The sequence below is a fragment of the Cervus canadensis genome, chromosome 16, assembly GCF_019320065.1.
Source record: "Cervus canadensis isolate Bull #8, Minnesota chromosome 16, ASM1932006v1, whole genome shotgun sequence".
Lineage (NCBI taxonomy): Eukaryota > Metazoa > Chordata > Mammalia > Artiodactyla > Cervidae > Cervus > Cervus canadensis.
In genome coordinates this window covers 20,370,020-20,392,694 of record NC_057401.1, presented here as the reverse complement: position 1 = coordinate 20,392,694, position 22,675 = coordinate 20,370,020, and the positions used below count along the sequence as shown (strand labels likewise).

General features: G+C 39.2%; 1 long non-coding RNA gene across 1 annotated transcript in view; it reads left to right on the top strand.

The window, feature by feature from the left end:
• Window positions 1-22,675, top strand: part of LOC122454612 — a 255,540-nt gene that overhangs the window by 199,654 nt on the left and 33,211 nt on the right. The window contains exon 3 of the long non-coding RNA XR_006273450.1: window positions 15,741-15,811. This is a non-coding gene — a long non-coding RNA (uncharacterized LOC122454612). The remainder of the gene's footprint in view (window positions 1-15,740; window positions 15,812-22,675) is intronic.

The window sequence follows — 22,675 nt, the reverse complement described above, 5'->3', positions numbered from 1 at the left end:
CCGAGACCCTAAATTTTAGAACTTGGGCTATTCAGCTAACCGGGATTGTGTTTAACTAACTGATTGCTTTTCTTTTCATATGAATACCTAGATGCATGCTAGCATAATCCTTAGTACTTGACACATTCTGTGTTCCTCACACAGTGTTTAATTCTATGGGCCATCATGCTCAAGCAGATAACACTGGAATTTCCTAGAAAAGTGGATTTAAACATTTTTGACCACAGTGCTAATACAGTCTCTTCTATATATATTGATAGTTCTATAATACGTATGCACACACATAACTGAAAGTTCCACACAACTGAAGTGAGAACATCAGAAACAGTAATTACTGTTAAGACTTTTTGCCTATGTTTTACTCTGATATATTGTTATATTCTGTTGTCTTCTACCCCTCAGTTCAGTTCAGTTCAGTCGCTCAGTCGTGTCCGACTCTTTGTGACCCCATGAATCGCAGCACTCCAGGCCTCCCTGTCCATCACCAACTCCCGGAGTTTACTCAAATTCATGCCCATCGAGTCGGTGATGCCATCCAGCCATCTCATCCTCTGTCATCTCCTTCTCCTCCTGCCCCCAAGCCCTCCCAGAATCAGGATCTTTTCTAATGAGTCAACTCTTTGCATGAGGTGGCCAAAGTACTGGAGTTTCAGCTTCAGCATCAGTCCTTCCAATGAACACCCAGGACTGATCTCCTTTAAGATGGGCTGGTTGGATCTCCTTGCAGTCCAAGGGACTCTCAAGAGTCTTCTCTATAAGACTAACACTATAGTTCAAAAGCATCAATTTTTCGGCACTCAGCTTTCTTCACAGTCCAACTCTCACATCCATACATGACCACTGGAAAAACCATAGCCTTGACTAGATGGACCTTTGTTGGCAAAGCAATGTCTCTGCTTTTTAATATGCTGTCTAGGTTGGTCATAACTTTCCTTCCAAGGAGTAAGTGTCTTTTAATTTCATGGCTGCAGTCACCATCTGCAGTGATTTTGGAGCCCCCAAAAATAAAGTCTGACACTGTTTCCTCTGTCTCCCCATCTATTTCCCATATGCCATTTTTAATGTTAACTTCTACTTTTTTCTTTTATGTATATAAAGATTTATGTATCACTTGATAGATTTTTAGAAAAAGAGTACATATAATGTAAACACCTTGTGAAGCATAGCAATGACATTAACTTCGTTGCTCCCACATAGACTATTACAAGCATAATGAAAGCCCTCTGTGTTCTTCTTGTTATCTACCCCTGCCTTGTACACTGAGTTTCTTTTAATTGTACCCTTGCTTTTCAGATTTTCTTTTCAGATTTATCACATAAATTTGTGTTCTCAAACAACAAATTTAGTTTTGTTTGATTATAATTTGATATTCTTCCTTGAGTTGTTTTTTATTCTACTAAATATTACATTTTAAAGATCAACCCACATTCATTCATTATTCAATAAGTATTTATTGAATGTAGACTGTATGCCAGCTCCTCTGTCATGTGCTTGATGTACATCACAAAAACCGAATAAGGATTCCTATTCTCATAGAGCTTATGTTCTACTGGGAGGAGATAGGCAATAAACAATAGGTATAATAGATATGTAAATTACATCATATGTTAGAAGGTGATAACTGATAAGGAAACAAAGACTAGGACTAGAAGAATCTGGAGTGCTAAGGTAAAGGTAGATGGCAGTCTTTAAAGGGTTGTTCATGAAAGGCCTTGTTGAGAAGGATGCAGTTGAGCAAAACAACCAACCAACTAATCCATGGATGAGTGTAGTTGTGGTTTATTTACTTTCACTGCTGTATAATATTCAGTGGTATAGACATACCACTTAATTCTTCTTCTTCTTTGTTTAATCATGATATTATAAACTTTCCTGCATTATTTCCTGAGACATGTGCAAGAGTTTCTCTAGAAGTAGAATTTCTAGAAGATTATGAAGAATTTCTAGAAGAGTATACAATGTTTAACTTAAGACAGCCAATTTATTTTCCAGTGGTTAATCAGTTTATTTTCCTACCAACTGTGTATAAGATTTTCTATCATCCACATTTGGCTAACATTCAAAATTATTAGACTTTAAAATTTTGCCATAAAATTATCTTTTTTTGCATCTGATTTCTATTGAAGTGAGTACTTTTAATATAAATATTGGCCTTCATTCTATCTCTTCTGTTCATGAGTTTCACCTATTTTTTTTTGCCAGGTTATTTCTATTTTTTCCCATTGGCTTATAGAATCCAGATGATCTCCTCATCTCAAGATTTTTAACTTAATTTTATCTTTTTCAAATAAGGTAATACAAACTCTGAGAATTAGGGCATGGGCATATCTTTTTGAATACTGCCATTCAACCCATTTAGAGGAGGTCTTGGTGAAGTCCTTGTACCCCAGCATTACTTTCAGATCAGTGTTTTCCTTTTGTTCTGTACAAAACCCCTACTGATCTGAAACTAATGACATGTTGTGTAATTTTATGCTCCTCCTCTTTGCTTTAACTTGCATCATTCCCCTCTTCTTAACTTGTCTCTGCATGGATAACTTGATCAATATCCAATTTCTCAATCTCTTCTTGACATCTCTATTATCTCACCTCCTCCTCATTTGAGCCAATCCACACCTATGTCTATCCTGGGGCCTCATTATGGTTCCAAGTCTGTTTTTTAACTTCTTTACCTTTAATTGTAATCTTTAAATTCAACATGTCAAGATGTATATACAGATCTTATATTCACTTACCTTACCCACACATGTTCTTTAACAACCCTGAGACCTAGAGTCTCATTTTTATCCCACTTATAAGCCCCCTGTAATGCTCTGTGATTGCTATCTGGTAGTGGTAGCAGAAGGATTCATATTCCATCAGCTCAACCATTTCTTTCCCAATATTCTCAATTCTCTCTCTTTTTTCTGTATCCAGCTTATAAAAAGATATTTTTCAGAAACAATCATGGCATCTCAGGTAGAACATGGGCAAGCAATTGTTAATAGTACACACCAACTTTCAAACTCCTTTTTGCAATGAACTACCAAAATCAGAAAGCCATTTAAATCACATTGGAGTCTTCATGTGATGCTCTGAACAGGGACAGTGTAGAATAAGGGTTGACATTTCAGTTAGTTTGTTGTTTAATAACTTTTGCAAGCCAACCTTAACTTTTGGGAAATGGAAAAGAAAATAGCAGCGTTTTCCATTAGAAGATAGTCTAAAAAAGGATCTGCTGCTTTCTCATCCTTTTACCTGACCACCCCCAAACCTAAATAAATTACAACAAAATAAACATAATCCTTACCCTTATGGGCCTCCAGGCCAATTGCAGAGAGAGAGAAAGAAGAGATCATGAAAAGTGTCAGTAGTGTCTTAGAACTGAAAACGCACACATTTAGTTTAGGAGAATAAGTATCCCCAAAGAGACACTTAAACTGAAACCTAAGTGATGGTAAGAACTGGGTCAACGACGAGTAGAGAGAAGAGACTGCTGGCAGTCAGAGAAACATACCCAAAGGCCAGATTATCAGGAGCTTCTGGTTTTCATTTAGATTACTTCTCTGTGAAGCCTTCAGTGATTTCTCATGTCTAAGTCAAATCTTTCTTCCTTACACCTCCACAGTAATCATCAGTCCTCCTTTCTTAGATTATCTCATCTTAGATTATCTCACAATACATTATATTTGCCTATTTTCTTGACTTTCTTCCCCAATGGCTCTGGAAAGAGTTTGGTGTTTGACTCATCTCCCATAATATCACCATATGTAGGCAGGATCTGACATATAATAGAGGCTTAATAAAATGTGTCAATTAATTGACAATGAGAGTAAAATACTCAAATGGCAATAACAATGGGTGGATACAAATGGAAGCCCAGTGATTTGCTTTACCTTTGTGATGGTCATATTGATGGAACTTATTCAAATCACCTGAATTCAAGGCAATGTGTATTTATCATAGAATGTGGTTGCTGTAGGCATTGTTGATATGTCATTTATTCTTCACTCACATGGTATAATGATATTACTCTTATTTATCTGAGGAAATCCCATACAAAATAAATAATATACAGGGTATGTTTGGGCAGCCTGAATACTCAGTCCAATAGAGCAAGACTGTTGTTTTTATATATGTGTATTATTAGAAGCAAAATTTTTTTTTTCTTTCTTTAATACTCACTGTATCACTGCATGTGTTTCAGGCCTGTAGCCTTGAGAGATTTGGAAATCAGTCCCAAGAACAGTCATTCTCAACAATACTTCAATGTGTCACAGTTAGTTCTGAGGTGGTGGTTTAGTCGCTAAGTTGTGTTTGACTCTTTCAAATCCATGAACTTTAGCCCACCAGACTCCTCTGTCCGTGGAATTTCCCAGGCAAGAATACTGGAGTGGGTTGCCATTTCCTTCTCCATGGGATCTTCTTGACCCAGGGATTGAACCTGTGTCTCCTGCATTGCAGGCAGATCCTTTACTAAGTGATCCACCAGGGAAGCTCACCAAAAAAATGGTACTAATGTGTTCAGAACTCTTGGACATTAACCACAATTTTGTAAGAAAAGGAGGTAGAATGGGAATTTGAAAATAGACTGAAAATCTGAAATTTTACTAAAGAGCAGCCATTAAAAATTTTAGATGAGCTACTGTAGGTCTTAAGTATTATAATCCAAAAATGAGAAGAATGAACTAAATCAACCAATCTCAGCTGTGTTCCTCAGAAACCTTTGGGTTTCCTGGTAACCTGAAAAACACCACTCAGTAGGGAACAGAAAATAATTGACTACAGTCCATAGGGCTGCAAAGAGTCAGACATGACTGAGCGACTTCACTTTCACATTTGGAGAAGGGAATGGCAACCCACTCCAGTATTCTTGCCTGGAAAATCCCAAGGATGGAGAGCCTGGTAGACTACAGTCCATGGGGTTGCAAAGGGTCAGACACGACTGAGCGACTTCACTTTCACTTTCCATATGTCTTACTTCCACTTTAACTGGAACCTCCACTTTGATCTTCTTACGTATTGGACTTTCTTATGTATAATATATCGGACTTTCTTTAGAGAACTGGTTTCTCTGTTCTTTTTTTTTTTTTCTTTTTTTTGAGGAGTGGTTTAGTTATCTTCTAGGGGTTTCCCAGGTGGCTCAGCAGTTAAGATTCTGCCTGCAATGCAGGAGTCAGTCCCTACATCAGGAAGATGCCCTGGAAAAAGAAATGGCAACCCACTCTACTATTCTTGCCTGGAAGATGCCATGGACAAAGTAGCTGGCGGGCTACAGTCCATGGGGTTGCAAAAGAGTCAGATACGATTTAGCGACTAAACAACAACAGCAGCTGACTTCTAAGGGTCCTTGCTACACTAATATTCAACCACTATATTCTAATCTAGTTAGAATATTCACAAATTCATGCTTTAAATACCTTAAAAATTTAGCTGAAGATGTTTCCAGAATAAGGATTTAAAAAATTTGTCAGGAAAGACCATTTTATGTTATGTTATAAATGCCCCAATCTGGAGTTTATCTTAAAAATAAGAATAAAAATGTTTTACTTATTTTAGAGCATATCATGAATATTCATCTGAAAATACATGATATCCTCAGAATAGAATATGAAAAAGCACAAGAAGTACCTTCACCTTATTCTGAGAATAATTTTCTGAAGGCTAACTAAAAGCATTTATTTTTTAACTAACAGTGTTTGAATATGTAGTATACACTAGCCATGTACTGTTAAAGCTTTAAAAATAAAAGAACTAAGAATGTCTTACCTGATCTTAAGAATTTAGTCCAGTGGGAAAGACAGATACATAGACAATTAATTGCAAAGTGATGAGGTATATGCAGGGGTAAGAGTTTGTAGTATATATTTTAAAAGTGTTAAGCTTGATGATTAAAAGCATAGAGTTTGTGTTCAAATTCTACTTCCACTGATTAGTAATATTATGTCTTCTAATTTCATGACTTACTTGAATAATGGCTTCATTTTCTTCATTTGAAAGATGAGGGTAGGAAAAGTAGCCACCTCTTTTTTGTGCCAATTAAATCTTGTAATCAAGGCTTCCCTGGTAGCTCAGTGATAAAGAATCCGCCTGCCAATGCAGGAAACATGGATTCAGTCCCTGATCTGGAAAGATCCCGCATACCTCGGAGCAACTAAGCCTATGTGCCATAACTACAGAGCCTGTGCTCTAGTGCCCCAGCACTGCAACTACTGAGGCCACACACCCTAAAGCCTGCGCTCAGCAACAAGAATAGCCACTGCAATGGGAAGCCCACCCATCACAACTAGAGAGTGGCACCTGCTCACCATAACTAGAGAAAAGCCCTCGGAGCAACAAAGACCCAGCACAGCCAAAAATAAGTAAAGAAATAAGTAAAATTATTTTTAAAAATGTTATGGTCAACATCAAATGCCTAGCATAATGTCTGCATTTTACTTCTAACTTAAATGATAGCCGTTACTATTATACTGCTTGTTAGATTTTTTAATCTGTATTTTCTACATATTAAGTGTTTGGAGACAGTATGCTCCTGTGTGGCTTACAGGCAGAGGTCCTGATGATTTTTGTCTCAGACTAGTTTTTCAAAGGTGTTGAAGGGCAAATAACCTTGGAAGAATAATCTGGGATGGTGTCTCCTCCTGAAACAAAGTATGGGTGGGTTCACCCTCCACTGAAACAAAGGCCCTGGGGCAAAAGTCAGGCCGGCTTACTGCTTGCTAGAAGAGAGGCAGGCCCCCAAGCTTGGGCTTCCTCTGCTGCAGCACGGCCCCCAGCCTCAGCAGGCATCGCCTGGCCCTCCTTCCGTCACCCTGTGGTCATTGGGGCCTGAGGAGCTGGTACACCTGCTGGTGCTTTTGTGAATGATAATGTCTTTTGTCTCTGAGTCAGGACTCTTGTCTTCTTACAGCATCCAGGGGGCAGTGAGCACCTGATCTGTTAACTTGCAGTAAAGTAAAATCTCCGAGCCTTTACATTTCTTGATGCTAGAGAGACTGAGGTAGAGATCTTACCCCAGCCAGAGGGTCACAGTTTTTCAATGATATTTGCTCTATTTCTCAACAGTTTATTATGAAAAATGCTAAGCATATGCCAAGTTGAACACCCCTATTTCCACCACCTATATTATGCCAATAACAATTTAGTATATTGTAGAATTTTTATGAAAGTAAAGATTAGCATTTTTACTTTTTGTCACAACTGTACAACTGATGTACATCTGTATGTCACAGTCCTTTGAACCTCATAATTAGAAGTCACAACACAGGCTCAGAAAGGGTGAGGATCTTGCCTAAAGCCCTATTGCTAGGAATCCTCTCAGCCAGCTCAGTCTTCTGACTCCAGATTTCTGGCTTTCAGTAAAGAATTACATATTTATTTCACAGGGTCAGGGAAGAAATATATTCTCCCCACCTTTCTTGAGCTGAGGCAAAGAGTGCTTAAACCTGGAATGTGGTTGAACATAGAATCTAGCTCATGATCCAGTTGAATCTCGATTTTCTCTTCTTGAAAACCCCATTGAGGAACATCCTGAACTTAGAAGTGGATGTTCCATTGCGTATCTCTACAACTGCTTTGACACCTCCAGAAATACCGCTGTTACTCTGATAAGTGGATCCCAGAGCTTCTCCAGAATGTTCTGAGGCCACTGAGAGGTGATTTTGCCATCACCACTAAGAGGAGGATGTGTGGGGTTGTGTGCAGATGCTCTGGGATGTGAAGAAGGAGATGCCATCCTGTGTCAGGGAAGACTATTGTGGTCTGAAATGAAATGAGAGTGTGATAATTTATCTATTAATAGCTGTGAATTAAATGGCATTTTTGAACTGGCCTGAGCCCCATCCAAAATCTGTCATTGTTTTATAGGAAACACATTGATTTATAAGTAAACTTTTGGTTGATAGTATGTAAGTTGCAGATAAGTGATAAGTACATATGAACTTTAGGCTTTGACACTAACATTTATAACTTGAAAAATATATCATTTTTATTATATTCAAGTGTATGCTGACACACAAGCCAGAAAGACACCTTACTGAGTTACTTGTATCATGTGTTCATTTTGAATCCCAGGATCTTTTTCACAGTTGTCAGGGAGTTCACTCAATGAGATTCTTCTCTCAGGACTTTAAAAATAGCAATACTATTGACAGACAATATAAAATTGTCACTTTGCCGAAGTAGCTGTCTTATTAGAAGTACTAAAAATATTTATTGACTAAATGAATGAATGAACTAAATTATAGTACAAGAATGGTTACAGATGAACGTGAGATATATACCATGTTTCATCACTTCTAAGAAATAACTTTCCACACTGTAAATAGTATCTCTGTAATGAAGATGTTTTAAATTGATAATGTTAGCAGTATTTTTTTCTATCATATAATTAATGATAAATCTTAGAATAGTTTTTTCAATACTCAATGAAATGTACCTTATACCTCTACTTTACCTGTATATTGTGGACTCCTGGTAAGTGGGCCTGTCTCATCATAACACAAAGAGGTACTATATTCATGTCTCAGAATTCAAAATTTAAAATAGAACATTTCCATTAGCTTTTCTTTTAATAGCTTTCAATATGTGTTCTACCTACCTACTACCATTCAATTACATGACGATTAGGACCTAAAACTTTCTCTTTCCTCTGACAAGCACTCTACAAAATTGTCAGGGCAACTGCTTGCTGACATAGGAGTGACAATTTAGTCTTCACTCGTGTAGGGTAGCTGGTGGCGACCCTGGTGGCTCATTGGTAAAGAACCCCCGGGCAATGCAGGAGCAGCACTCTGCTTAGTCGCTCAGTCGTGTCTGACTTTTCGCAACCCCATGGACTATAGCCCTCCAGGCTCCTCTGTCCATGGGGATTCTCCAGGCAAGAATACTGGAGTGGTTGCCATGCCCTCCTCCAAGGGATCTTCCCAACCCAGGGATCAAACCCAGGTCTCCTTCACTACAGGCAGATTCTTTATCATCTGACTCGCCAGGGAAGCCCAAAAATACTGGAGTCGATAGCTTATCCCTTCTCCAGAACATCTTCCCGACCCAGGAATTGAACCAGGGTCTCCTGTGTTACAGGTTGATTCTTCACCAGCTGAGCTACCAGGAAAGCCTGTCAATACAGGAGATGCAGGTTCAACCCCTGGGTCCTGGAGTCCCTGAAGAAGGAAATGGCAACCCACTCCAGTATTCTTGCTTGGAGAATTCCATGGATAGAGGATCCTGGCGGGCTACAGTTCCTGGGGTTGCAAAAGAGTCTGACACAACTTAGCAACTAAATAAGAAGACTAGGGTAAGATATGGGCACTTATGAACCGTCTTGATTTTAGCAGACTGAGATCTACTTCAAGAAAATTTCCCCATTATGTAATGGTTACTTCCTCTGTAACTCTACTAAGGGTTCCATCACCTCTACAGTATCTACAGTTTAACTTCTTAGCTTTTGACACCCACTTCTGTGTGGGCTCCGCTCTCTGTCTTTATGTTCATCATTTAAGTGTTGCTGTTGGAGTGGGTGGTAGTACACTGCCTGAATTGCCATGGCAACCAGAAACTCATTTTTCTAATCTTGTCTTTGGTTATTGTTACTTTACAAATCCATTATATAAAAAGGCTCCACATGTCAGAGTCAATCTTGTATGAATTACTTTTTTTCCAAAGTATTTTAGGCTCAGATTCCAAGCTGATTTCTTCATTGATTAGGTGTTAATAATCTAAAGACAATGTCTCTTTAGTGAGGTTGGAAACAGTAAAATGTCAATTCAAAATCTAGAGTCCCTGGCCATTTGTCTAGTTTATTTCCTCCCCTTTACGTTTCTGTGATAATTAAACATAATTACAGAGAATTTATAAAAGTAGAATATTTATATCCTACATGCAATGCTTTAATATGTCAGCCTAGGGAAATCCACTAGCTTCTTCTTGTAGACTGACATGAGTCCATTCAATTTTGTACAGAATTATATACCTTCCCTGCCAATGGTGCTAATGATACCTTAAAACAGGTACTCAGTACTATCTGTTAGCCTTCCTGACATACAGAGCAGCTAAGGAGATGGAAGACTGTGGCTAAATACCTTAATTGAATCTAAGGGGAAAGAAGAAATGTTTGTGCTTTAATAAATGACTTAGTTTATAGTGGTTCAAACTACTGAAATGTTTGTGTTTAAATTACTGCCTTTGCATTTGATGATTCTGGATGTGTATAAAAACAGAATGATTATTGATTGTTTACTTTGATATGATTCATGATGACCTCACTGGATGTCCGATTTGATGCTGGACATGCTCATCTGAGATTTCCATTGCATCTTAACAGACTCTTAACATGTAGGGAACAAGATTAGGCTTTTTGCACTGATAGCCCAGTGGGTGGGACAGTGTCGAGAGACTTTATACCATGTGTTGTATACTTTGGAATATACATTCTATAAATATCTTATGAGCCATCAACTTATATCCACATCAACAATATCCCCACTGATTATTTTTATGGAGAACACAGCATCTTCTTTAGTTTTTATTATTATTCTTCTTTATGCCATATGTTTTCCTTTTCATTTGAAGGCTCTCTGGATAATTCAGGCCAAAAAAAAAGTGAATGTGGCTTAAAAATACCTAAATTAGCTACTAGGCTTAAATTTTCTAAGCTTGTGATGCTCAAGCAAGGGTGTACATCAAAGAAAACCTTGGGTGCTTTATAAATAAGAAGGTTACAGACTCTCAGACCTCCCAATTCAGAAGCCTCCAGAGATAGAACCCTCAATGTGTCTTTTTAAATAGACTTCAGGTGCCTCTGGTTCTTCATTCTGGTTAAGAACCACATACCTAATAAATATTCTGTTACTGATGTGTATGTACATACCTTGTAATTTGTGTCTCTTGATTTTAAATTGTTGAGAAATCCTCATGCATGGAATCTTTCTATATTTCTTGTTTGAAAGCCAGCTTTTGATTACATTTAAGCTTATGCTTTATGCATCAGCAATGGCCACAGGACTGGAAAAGGTCAGTTTTCATTCCAATCCCAAAGAAAGGCAATGCCAAAGAATGATCAAACTACTGTACAATTGCACTCATCTCACATGCTAGTAAAGTAATGCTCAAAATTCTCCAAGCCAGGCTTCAGCAATACATGAACCATGAACTTCCAGATATTCAAGCTGGTTTTAGAAAAGGCAGAGGAACCAGAGATCAAACTGCCAACATCCACTGGATCATCAAAAAAGCAAGGGAATTCCAGAAAAACATCTATTTCTGCTTTACGGACTATGCCAAAGCCTTTGACTGTGTGGATCACAATAAACTGTGGAAAATTCTGAAAGAGATGGGCATACCAGACCACCTGACCTGCCTCTTGAGAAACCTGTATGCAGGTCAGGAAGCAACAGTTAGAACTGGACATGGAACAATAGACTTGTTCCAAATAGGAAAAGGTGTATGTAAAGGCTTTATATTGTCACCCTGGTTATTTAACTTAAATGAGAAACACTGGGCTGGAAGAAGCACAACTGGAATCAAGATTGCTGGGAGAAATATCAGTTACCTCAGATACGCAGATGACACCACCCTTATGGCAGAAAGTGAAGAAGAACTAAAGAGCCTCTTGATGAAAGTGAAAGAGGAGAGTGAAAAAGTTGGCTTAAAGCTCAACATTCAGAAAACTAAGATCATGGCATTTGGTCCCATCATTTCATGGCAAATAGATGGGGAAACAGTGGACACACTGTCAGACTTTATTTTTCTGGGCTCCAGAATCACTGCAGATGGTGACTGCAGCCATGAAATTAAAAGACGCTTACTCCTTGGAAGGAAAGTTATGACCAACCTAGACAACATATTAAAAAGCAGAGACATTACTTTGCCAGCAAAGGTCCATCTAGTCAAGGCTATGGTTTTTCCAGTGGTCATGTATGGATGTGAGAGTTGGACTACAAAGAAAGCTGAGTGCCGAAGAATTGTTGCTTTTGAATTGTGGTGTTGGAGAAGACTCTTGAGGGTCCCTTGGACTGCAAGGAGATCCAGCCAGTCCATCCTGAAGGAGATCAGTCCTGGGTGTTCACCGGAAGGACTGCTGTTGAAGCTGAAACTCCAATACTTTGGCCACCTGATGTGGAGAGCTGACTCATTGGAAGAGACCCTGATGCTGGGAAAGATTGAGGGCAGGAGGAGAAGGGGACGACAGAGGATAACATGGTTGGATGGCATCATCTACTCGATGGACATGGGTTTGGGTGGACTCTGGGAGTTGGTGATGGACAGGGAGGCCTGGCGTGCTGCAGTTCATGGGGTCGCAAAGAGTCGGATACAACTGAGCGACTGAACTGAACTGAAGCTTACGCATTCTCTTACGTTTATGTTGCCTTTACATTTAGCAAAATACCCTCGTCTCATCCTCACCATCATCTTGTGAGATCGGCCATGACCACAGTTCTTGAATGTTCAAGTTGGCTCACAGCGTATGAGCCCCTGCTTGAGGGTACATATGGGGCCTGAAGCCTGGTCCATGCAATGCACACTAAATTATGTACCTGCACTGGTTGGGTAAGCTCAGAGGGGATATAGTCTTCTCACTTTCACAGAGGTATGCCGTGGGCCAGTGGTACCCCTGTGGTAAGCAACCTGGGTTATTATCCCCATGGAAGACATGAAGAGCTGGAGAGGCTCAGAGGATGAGAATCAATGGCTCCTCCAAGGTTTCACAGGTCATGAGTGGCCGGCTCAGATGATGTTACTTGTCCTAACCCAGTGCTTTCCTGTCATACTGGAAATTATTCTTTTATAGTCTTTGAGATCCCCATGTAATTCCACCCAAATAATTTATAGATGCTCTCGTTCATTAGAACTTGTTCCTGACCATATAATTATGAATTTCTTTTTCTTTTTGATCAGGACCAATTTAGTCAACATTGGTTGTGCCTTGTCTTTGAAAAGAAACATACGAACAAAGCAAAACAACTGTCTGATAACCTTTGAAATTCCAGGCTATGTTAAACATCTAGATTAAAATGTGGAAAATCAGTAAAACATATGGAGTTTTTCTATAGATTATAATGTATGTAGATCATCCTTCAGGATACATGCATATGCTTGTCCTGTGATATACTGGAAATAGTAGTAGCCTGGAGATGAGGAAACTCAACATCTAGTCCTGATATTCTCCCTGATTTCATGCATGCCTAACCCAATTCATGATGAAATGATAGACCTCTGACTTTTTTTTTTTTTTTTTGCTGGAAATTAGTCCTGCACAAATGTGTTCCTTGGCTAGTCTGCGTGGTTCCTTTGTGTTCTTCTGGCCATGTCCCTCTGCCTCCACCAGCTGCCACTATGCTCACCACGTCTCTCTCCTCGGGACGCGGCTCTTCTCTCCTGGCCTCTGCTGCTGCCAGCATCACTCTTACCTCCTATTTCCCAGGCCTTCCTCTCAGCTCCTGATGGAAGACAGAGTTCAGGCTGCTTAAGTGTAGCTGTGTCTTTATTAAAGACTGCAGTAGTAGAAAGGAAGCTCAACACCAAGAATAACTCATCCTGCTCTCTTTCTGGCCTGGTGCCCTGTCGCGTTACCAGTCTGTCTCCACACTCCAGGCACAGCTCGCTCAGAAAGGCTGGCAGGGCCCTGCGTCTCTCCAGACATGGGAGTGCAAGCATAATGACTCTCAGCTACAGAAGGAGGAGGGTTTTAATCCCCTCATCTCATTTTAAGACTTGCCTCTCTAGTCTTCCATTTCTGTTCTAGGTTTCAGAATTTTTAGGATTATTACAAGAGGCAACATCTGTTCACTTCAGGAGAAACCTCATTTCTGCTCAGAAGGATGGAATATCTCCTCACAGTCCATACAAGACAGTTTAAAGTTATTAGTCGTCAGACTCCAATAAATTAATCGAAGTCTAAATTATTCCACCTTTAATGCTCATTCCTGTGAGATATTGATGCTTTATCAGTATGTATATGTGCCTCGATTAGTTAAGTTCCATCTTCTTCTCTCCTCTGAGAATTTCAAGTAATCTGGGTTCCAAGATTGTGGGTCACTTTTTATACCTCTCTGTTCTTCTCATTTTCCAGTATGCCCAACAGAGATGAAAAATCCTTTATAGGGTTTTTAAAGGATCATATGGGATGCACTAAATCATGCTACTTATATGCTAGATTTTGTGCACATACTGTTTTAAATTTTGTATATATATTTATATTAAATCAACAAATACTAAATAACTATTGTCATGTGCCATGCACTGTTATAAATGCACTTAAGAATAACACATTTCATAACATCCCTTTGATGTACTGTGATTAGCTTTATTTTATCTTTACTCTGAGGCTCAGAGAGTTTAAGCAAACTGCCCAAGGTCACACAGGTAGTGTGAGGAGTCAGTCTGATTCTAGAATTTATGTGTGTTTGTGTGTGCTAGTCACTCAGTCACATCCAACTCTTTTCGACCCCATGGACTGCAGCATGCCAGGATTCTCTGTCCATGGGGTTCTCCAGGCAAGAATACTGGAATGGGTTGCTGTGCCCTCCTCCAGAGGATCTTCCCAACCCAGAGATTGAACCCCAGGTCTCCTGCATGGTAGGCAGATTTTTTATTGTCTGAGACATTTAATTCTTTCTGGAATTTATGTTCTTAGCATTTTGCATAGGCTTAGAATTCTGGCATCTGAAGACATGACCAGCGTAAACAAAAAAAGAACAAAAAAGAAAAGAAAGAAATGTTTATTTGCAATATGAAGGGATCCTTACATTAGAATTTTAGTGTAAGCAATTATCCAAATATACAAATCACCAAGAAAATGAAGATCTGTATTCTTTCAGATGCCAGTTTTGTGGGGCTTGTTATTGAATTTTTATTAATAACAGTTGTTGACAGAAAGAAACTATGGCCCCTGTCCTTAATCTAGGGCCTTGCTACTTTCAGTGTGGACCCAGGACTAGCAACATCAGAAATTCCTGAGAATTTGTTGGAGATGAGTATTCTCAGATCCACCCAGACCTACTGAATCAGAATCTGGACTTTACCAAAGATCTCAGATGATTTCTGTGCACATTAAAGTTTGAGAAGCTCTGGTCTAGAGCAGTATATGCTCCAGCATTGATGTAAAGTGACATTACCCAGATGTAAGCAGCTGTTTACCAGATATGCCCAGGAAGGGCATCAATATGTTGATCTTCCTAGAATGAACTTGCAGCATGCCAACTCTTCAGCAGCAGGAGAACTCTGTGCCAGTAAATCATGGTTACCATTAGGAAACATCCCTCTTTAATATTTCTTCTGATACAGACCTCCCAAGCACCATTGCCAAGCTCCATCCAATCCAGATCATAACTGGTGGATCTACTTGAACAGGCGCCCAAGTTGATTAGTGTTATCTAGTGAGAGAGGCTATTCTGTGACATCACTCAGGTCTTTGAGATGCTCAGTGGGGATTTCCACTCTTATGATTTATGCTCTGACCCTTCCCCTCCAGCACAGGTGCTTTCTGACTCCTGCCTCTCCATGTGGCTCCTTCTGTCTGATCCAGATCTCAGCATGCTGGGATCTGGTCTGAATACTCTTATTCTCTTTCTCTCATGCCTTTTCTGTCCTACTTGGATATCCTGATACCCATCTGAGTCCCCCCTGCAGATTCTAAAAATTGCTGGTATCCCGTGCCTATGCCTGATGGTGGACTCCCCTCCATGTTGGAGGGGACTGCATGTATCTATCTGTGGGACTAATCAGACACAGGTTGAACCCAGCTTCTGATCTTTGTCTTCTAGGCTTGCTCATCCTCATGTCCCTTCACAACTCTACAGCATCCCTTGCCCTGCATGAAGATCTAGGCCAGAAGGTAATTTTTCTTGTGAATGAATGTGAGAGTGCAAGTGTAAAACCAAAGAGGTAAGGCTGTGAATGCATTCAGTCATGGAAGAACTGAATTCTGTTTCAATTTCTGCTGTCAGAACAGCGTATTCTTCTAAATAAAAATATGAGCCAAACACAGTCTAATTTGTTTAATAGAAAAAAATTAAATTTCATGATCAAATTAGATTGGCTATTTTATGACTCGATCAGTTGTGGAAATGAAATAACGTGTCTTGAGCTCCTAAGAGAATGTTCTGTCTATGGCAGGTGTGTTAATAAGTGCTAGTACTCTTTCTCTTGTCAATCAGTTCAAATAAAATCAAAAAGGTCTGCTTTGATGTGGTGGGTAAACCTGGCTTTAGTGTCTGTGTTCTAAGTCTGTCTTCCTGAGGGCATGTATTGAGCATCACAAGAAAGGTCTGAGGCCACTGAATTCTACTGGATAGTCCAACCATTACAGCCAGCAGCACATCATCAAGAAAAGTCATTATTTTTTGACAGTGGTTTCCCTGTAATCGATAAAAGCTATGGAAGAGTCTTTGCAAAACTCAGGGTCTCTGTAGGAGTATGAGGCCAGCTTGGGAATGAACAGTGTGTGTTCTATTCAGCTTAGTTCAAATCACTGAGCATCTGGTTTATGTAGATAATAGAGAACATTTGTCCAGACACCTGCCATGTGCAAATTGCTTCTCATTTTTATACTTGCAAATTAGGAATCCAAGACCCCTGCAAGGTTATGAATAAATAACAGGACTAAGGGCTTATAGACCAAAGTCATTGTTAAAATAAACAAGCTGTAACCCAAGATTTAACAAGCCAGTCACCCTGCAAGGAGTGCATTCCCAGCCCTGCATTGTCATCTTTGGGGCTTACGTTCACCAGTCATTTCTTTTTCTTTAATTTCCTTTAAAAAAAAAAAGAGAGAGATTGCCCCCATTTTCTCATTTTGATAGCTTTTGACAGATGGTACACAAAGGAAATATGGTTTAATACAGTGAATCTGGTTGGTATGAGGATGAGGTTAAAGGCCTTTGACTTTCTAGTCTTGCTAAAGTCTCAGAAAAGAGTTGGCCCTGCATAAAATTGTGAGGAAGTGCATCCTTCCATTCCATGAGGGCCTATTTTCTCTTTTCTGACTTTGCCCTTTGAAAGATTGCCTCCCCTGGGTGTTCTTTTTCTTCTTTTCCCTTCTGAAAACTTGTTTTCAGGGGATATATGCAGAAAAACTCACACTAATGAGCAGACAGCTGTTAAAGTTGTCTGCTTTTACTAAGAATATTGGTATTTTTAACTGGAAACAAGAAACCACATGTCAGAAACAAACAAACAAAAAAAAGAATTTGTTAATTGCAAAATGTTAGGCATTAGTGAGCAGGTGGAGAAAGTATTTCAGTGGGGGAAGGAAATCCTGAGTTTCATTAAGTCCCTGCAGGATACTTGCCCTGCCTACAGGTAAGAGTTGGAAAGTGAGGACTGAAGTGAAGGGGTGGGGGAGACAAGGGGGTATATGTGAGGATCAGTGGAGGAGAAGAGCAAGAATAAATATTTGTATGATGCTAAGAGGTTGAAGTTATCTTTTTATTAAGAAATTGGGGCTTTGGAACTAAGAGATGGAAAGCAAGAGAGCGTTTGGTTCCTACTTAATACTGTGGAGTGGAGGCTATCCTAAAAATCTGGTGTGCTTCTAATGTGAAAACAGATTTTCAAAGAGTGATATAAGTCCTTAAGTAAAAGCTTGAAGTCATTTTGCTAGCAATTATTCATTTTGCTAATATTTTCACTTGTTTAGTGTTTGATGTGCTTAAAGTAATATACTTTTGCACAGAAAACAAACCTTAGACAGTAAGATTGAATCAGATATGGTGTGGTAGTCAGCCTCCAAGATGGCCCCCAGTAACTCTTGCCTCCTGGTATCCGCGCCCTTCTGTCGTCTTTTCCCATATTGGCTACTGTTGATCTATGAGATAAGTAAGACATTATGGAAGTGACACTGTGACTTCTGCAAGCTTAGGTCACAAACTCATGATAGCTTCTGTCTTATACTCTCTTTATCACTTGCTCTGGAGGAATCCAGATGCCATGTGATAAGAACATACCAGTAGCCCCATAGAAATCTCATGAGGAGAGTAAGTTTGTTTTTCTGCCATCAACCAGCTCCAAATTGCCAACCAAGTGAATGCCTCCTATTGGAAGCAGATTCTCTAGCCTCAGTCTAGCCTTCAGATGAAAATTTAGCCCATATTTTGATGCATCCTCATGAAAGACTCTGAACCAGAACCATGTGGCTACGCTGCTTCCAACTTCCTGACTCACAAAAGTTATGAGAGATAACCAATGTTTATTGCTATGTTAAGTCACTGGTTTTGAGGTAATTTTTAATGCACTTTTAAACTAGTACATATGAATAAGGCAGAGATCTAGCCTGTAAGTATGGATAGAAAAGCCAAAGCATCAAGTCAATAAATTTAACTTAGTGACCCACCATGGCCCAGCATGATTCTAGACACTTTAATTAAAATTTAAAAAGTACAATGTCCTAACCTCAGATGACTTAGTGCATGGTGTGATAAATGCGGGTCATTCACATCACCAAAGAGAGGAGTACAGAGAAATATGTGCCCATATTTTGCAGATATTATATGTTATAGAAAGGAGAAGGGCAGGGTAGGGTAGACCAAAGAGTTAATGACTTCTGGAGGAAGTGGCACAATAGATGGCCCACAAAAGACTTAGGACCACTTGAATGAATTCCAGAAAAGTGTTTCTGGTGGGAAGAATGTGATTAAAAGTCATGATGATAGAAATGAGCAAGCTCATTGGGGAAGGTTTAGTGTGTATGTATGTGTTTGTGCATGCAGGAGGGTCCTAAATGCTAGTTTCTGATTTAATGATCTTGGAATATAATCTAAGAAGTAGAAAAAATATTTAAAATTCAAAAACATTAGAAATCATCTTGGAATCAGATTTTAAGAAACCTTATCTGATTTTCAACTACAGGATATGTTAGGAGAGAGTAAAGATAAGTGAGAAGATCCCATGGTGATCTAGGTTTGTGAGACATTTAGTTGGGGGCAATGAAACTCAATGGACATAAATTTGATCAAACTCCAGGAGATGGTGGAGGACAGAGGTGCCTGCAGTGCTAGAGTCTATGATGTTGCAAAGAGTCAGACTTGACTCAGTGACTGAACAACAAGAGAGGAGAGGAAGGGCAAATCTATGACAACACAAAAAGACCAAGTGACTACCTCTTCCCCTGAACTGCAAACACCATGGTGTCAGAAACCGTTCCCATTGCCAAGCACATAACTGGCATGAGTAAGTGCTCAGCGTGAACTTATTGAATGAATAAATGAAAAGGGGTTATTCCACCCTCCTGTTGACTGTTCTCCTGTTCACTGGTCTTTGTTTCACATGTAGAATAGGACCATGTTACTTGCCACCCCCGGGTCTTTCCTCATGATGCTATTTGTTCTACCTGGACTGACTACTTTGGGTCCATAGGGTAATAATAGATGTGAGGATCATTTGATTAGTATCTGGCTATCCTATTAAAATGCAAATAAGCACCACAAGGAAAGGGACCTGTCTGCTGGAAAAACTGTTATATTTTCAGGGCATTTTATTGTACCTATTCAAATGAAGGATGAGATATCCAGTAAATCTCTTCTTCTGCTCTGTCACATCCCTCACTATCTAAAATACCCCTATGCTCTCCATTTCTCTTCTTGAATAGCTCTTACCTCATATCACATATTCTATCTGTGCATAAAAGAGTGAACATAGCCTTCCTGAGGAGGCTGCTATGTTTAAGAGGGAAGCTTTCATGGTTAGCCCTTGGCTGGTGTCCGGAATGTGAATTTTGCACCATTTCCTAACTGGTGAGAATGGTTTGTTGTACCTAAATTATTTGTACAGTGTTCATATTAGACACTTGCTTTTCTCTGGCAGTCTGGAATTTTTGTACAGTTAAGCAGAGGGCCTATGTGGCTAGACCCCAGTAAAAACTTTGGGCACTGAGGCTCTAACGAACTTCCTGACAGACAGCTTTGCACACATGTTGCCATAATTCAATGCTGGAAGAATTAAACAATTCCATATGAGTCCATGGAGAAAGGACTCTGGAAGCTTGTGCCTGATTTCCTCCTTTCTCCTCATGTGCCTTTTTCATGTGCTGATTTTGTTTTGTATCCTTTTGCTGTAATATATCACATCTACAAGTACAGCTACCCGCTGAGTCCCATGAGTCCTAGCAAATCATAGAAACCGGTGGTGGTCCTGAGGAACTCTGACCATTCATTGACAAATTCTGTCTGCATTTCTTTCAAAATATATCACGAATACGATCATTTCTCATTTCCTCCACTGTTTCCACCCTTGTCAAGACCATTACCATCTCTCTTCTAGTTGATACTCTTCACCAGTCTCCCTATTGCCACTCCTTCATTTTCTTGAGCACAGCAAACTGATTAAAATGAAAGCATGACCTGTCACTCCTCTGCTTAAGCCCTCTAGTGACTAGACATCCCACTGAAAGAAAAAGCAAAGTATTTACAAGACTTCTGTAGTCTCAGTACTTATTGCCCCCTAGCCTGCAACCCCTCCTGCCCCACCTCTTTTCCCTCCCTCCAGCCAGCATCTTTGCCGGCTCTTCCTCACATGCCCATTACAGCCTTTACAGTCTCTTTGACCTGGAACACTCTGCCCAGATGGATCTTTGTGGTTCAACCCTTCACTTCCTTTAGACTTCTAGAAATCAAATATGGCCTTAATAGGAGGCCTTCCCTGGACACCCTACCTGAAATGCCAACCTCTCCTATTCCTCATTCTCCTTCACTTTTTCCCCCTTAACACTTATCATCAAACTATTATAGCTGCATTGTTTATTTACATTACTTATTGCAGGGATTTTTGTCTATGTTCACTGAAATATCTCTGGTTCCTACAATAGCTCCTGATATACAGAAGGAGTTCAAGAAATACCTGCTTAATGAATGCACAAGGAAATGGAAAAATAATAAACAACCCACTCCCACATCTCACCTTTCCTGAGTAGGTTTTCCCAATTCCCCTAAAACTTTTTGAATAGAACTCTCTCTCTCTCTTTTTTTTTTTTTTTTTTTTTTTGGTTATTTATCTCATTCTCCTTGTTTGCTACTTCCAACTGACAATTATTTCCTAATTCTCTTTGTAGTCCTTATGCCTGGAACAGTGCTTGGCATGTTGTAATTCAACAACAAAGCTCTGAGTGAATGAGTGAATAAATGAACTTCTCTTGTGATGCAAAATATCTTTCCAAATGGTTAGCCCAAATCACACATGTTAGCACCATATGAGTGCACCCCTTTCACTAAAGATAAGGCAAGGAGTTTGTTTTTGTTCATTCAGTCATGCTAAATGGCTATATTGTATTTCTGTTTGTTTCTTTGATTGCTACTCTTTAACTATTTTCAATTCTTTTTGTTAAATCTGTAAATCTGTTCTGCTTGTAGTTTATTTTAGAAACAATGAAAACACAATATTTCCAAATAATATGAAAACTGGTTGTTTCTTTGTACCAGCAGGATTGGAGAATGTGTGTCAGGGCCAGAGAGGCAGCAAAAATGAGTGAACCCAGGAGCGAATGTTCTGTTGGTGGAAATGGGCTCTGTGTTCTCTGCTGCCCTTTGTTGCCAGTACTCAGTACCACTGAGTGCTGTGTGGGGCAGTGGGCTCAGTGTTGCCAAAGTTTCTTTTTCAGAATTAAGTCTTTTATTTCTTAGGTCTAAAGGTGAAATCCTGGTGGTAAAAATACAGCATAACGTTAGCAGTAAAAATATTCACCTTGAGACGATGAAATGGTAAAAGTACTAAAAAGTTATCAACAACAGGTGATAACGTGATAAATTATAACAGATTCACTAAACTTGAGAGTGTTGAACACAGCATGTGTTTTATACTTGGGTCTCTGATAAGTACTAATACAGCTTATGATGATTAAGAAATAGCTTGATTTTTAATTCTTTCCCACCCCTCATCAGATTTCCAAATTGTATTGATTGTACTATAGTTGGTAGAATGGCACTCTGACATTTGCTTTTGGATTTGATAATTCATTTACAGCAGCTATTAAATTCCTGACTGGTAGGTTGGGGAAACTTCTGGGCAGCAGAAAGCACATGTTGTACACATTTTATCAACCACACAACACAGTAGAATTCCATATGTTCATTGCCAGCTGCACTATGCAAATCCTCTCCTGAAGTTATGTGCCATAGAAATAGGGTTGTATTATCAAAATCTGTATTCTTGAAGAAATTCCTTTATTTTCAAAGAGTTGCTTGCTAGAAAAGGGGAATGACGTTAATAAAACAGGATGGCCCATCATCTGGACAGTTTCCTTGGTGGTCAATTATAACCGGCATCCTGGGGTGAGCCACATCTGTTATACAGACTTCAAGTTTTCTTCTCACAATAAAGAAAAGGGAGAAGCTATTGAATGCACATTGAGACCCTTTCCTAGTATTGCAGGTGGCATTCCCAGAGCTAAAATTTTAGCATTTATCTTATGTTAAACTTTTAAATTTTCTTTCTTTTTTTTTTTTTTAATATGAGGTTTTCTGTGGCTGACTACAGGATTTCATGACATAAGATCTCTATGTGTCCTTTGTGAAAATATCTAAAGTACTTACTGCTGCTTAAAATTCTGAAAGAGAATCTTTTTTTTAAGTTTGGAGCGCTCAGCTAGGTCCCCTGAAGAATATAAAAGAGAGAAATTTGGTTTATCATGCCCAATAGGAGATAGCACTAGAAATGTCTGATAGTAGTTTATTTAGTTTGTTTCAGACATGATTGTAATGTTGGTGTATAA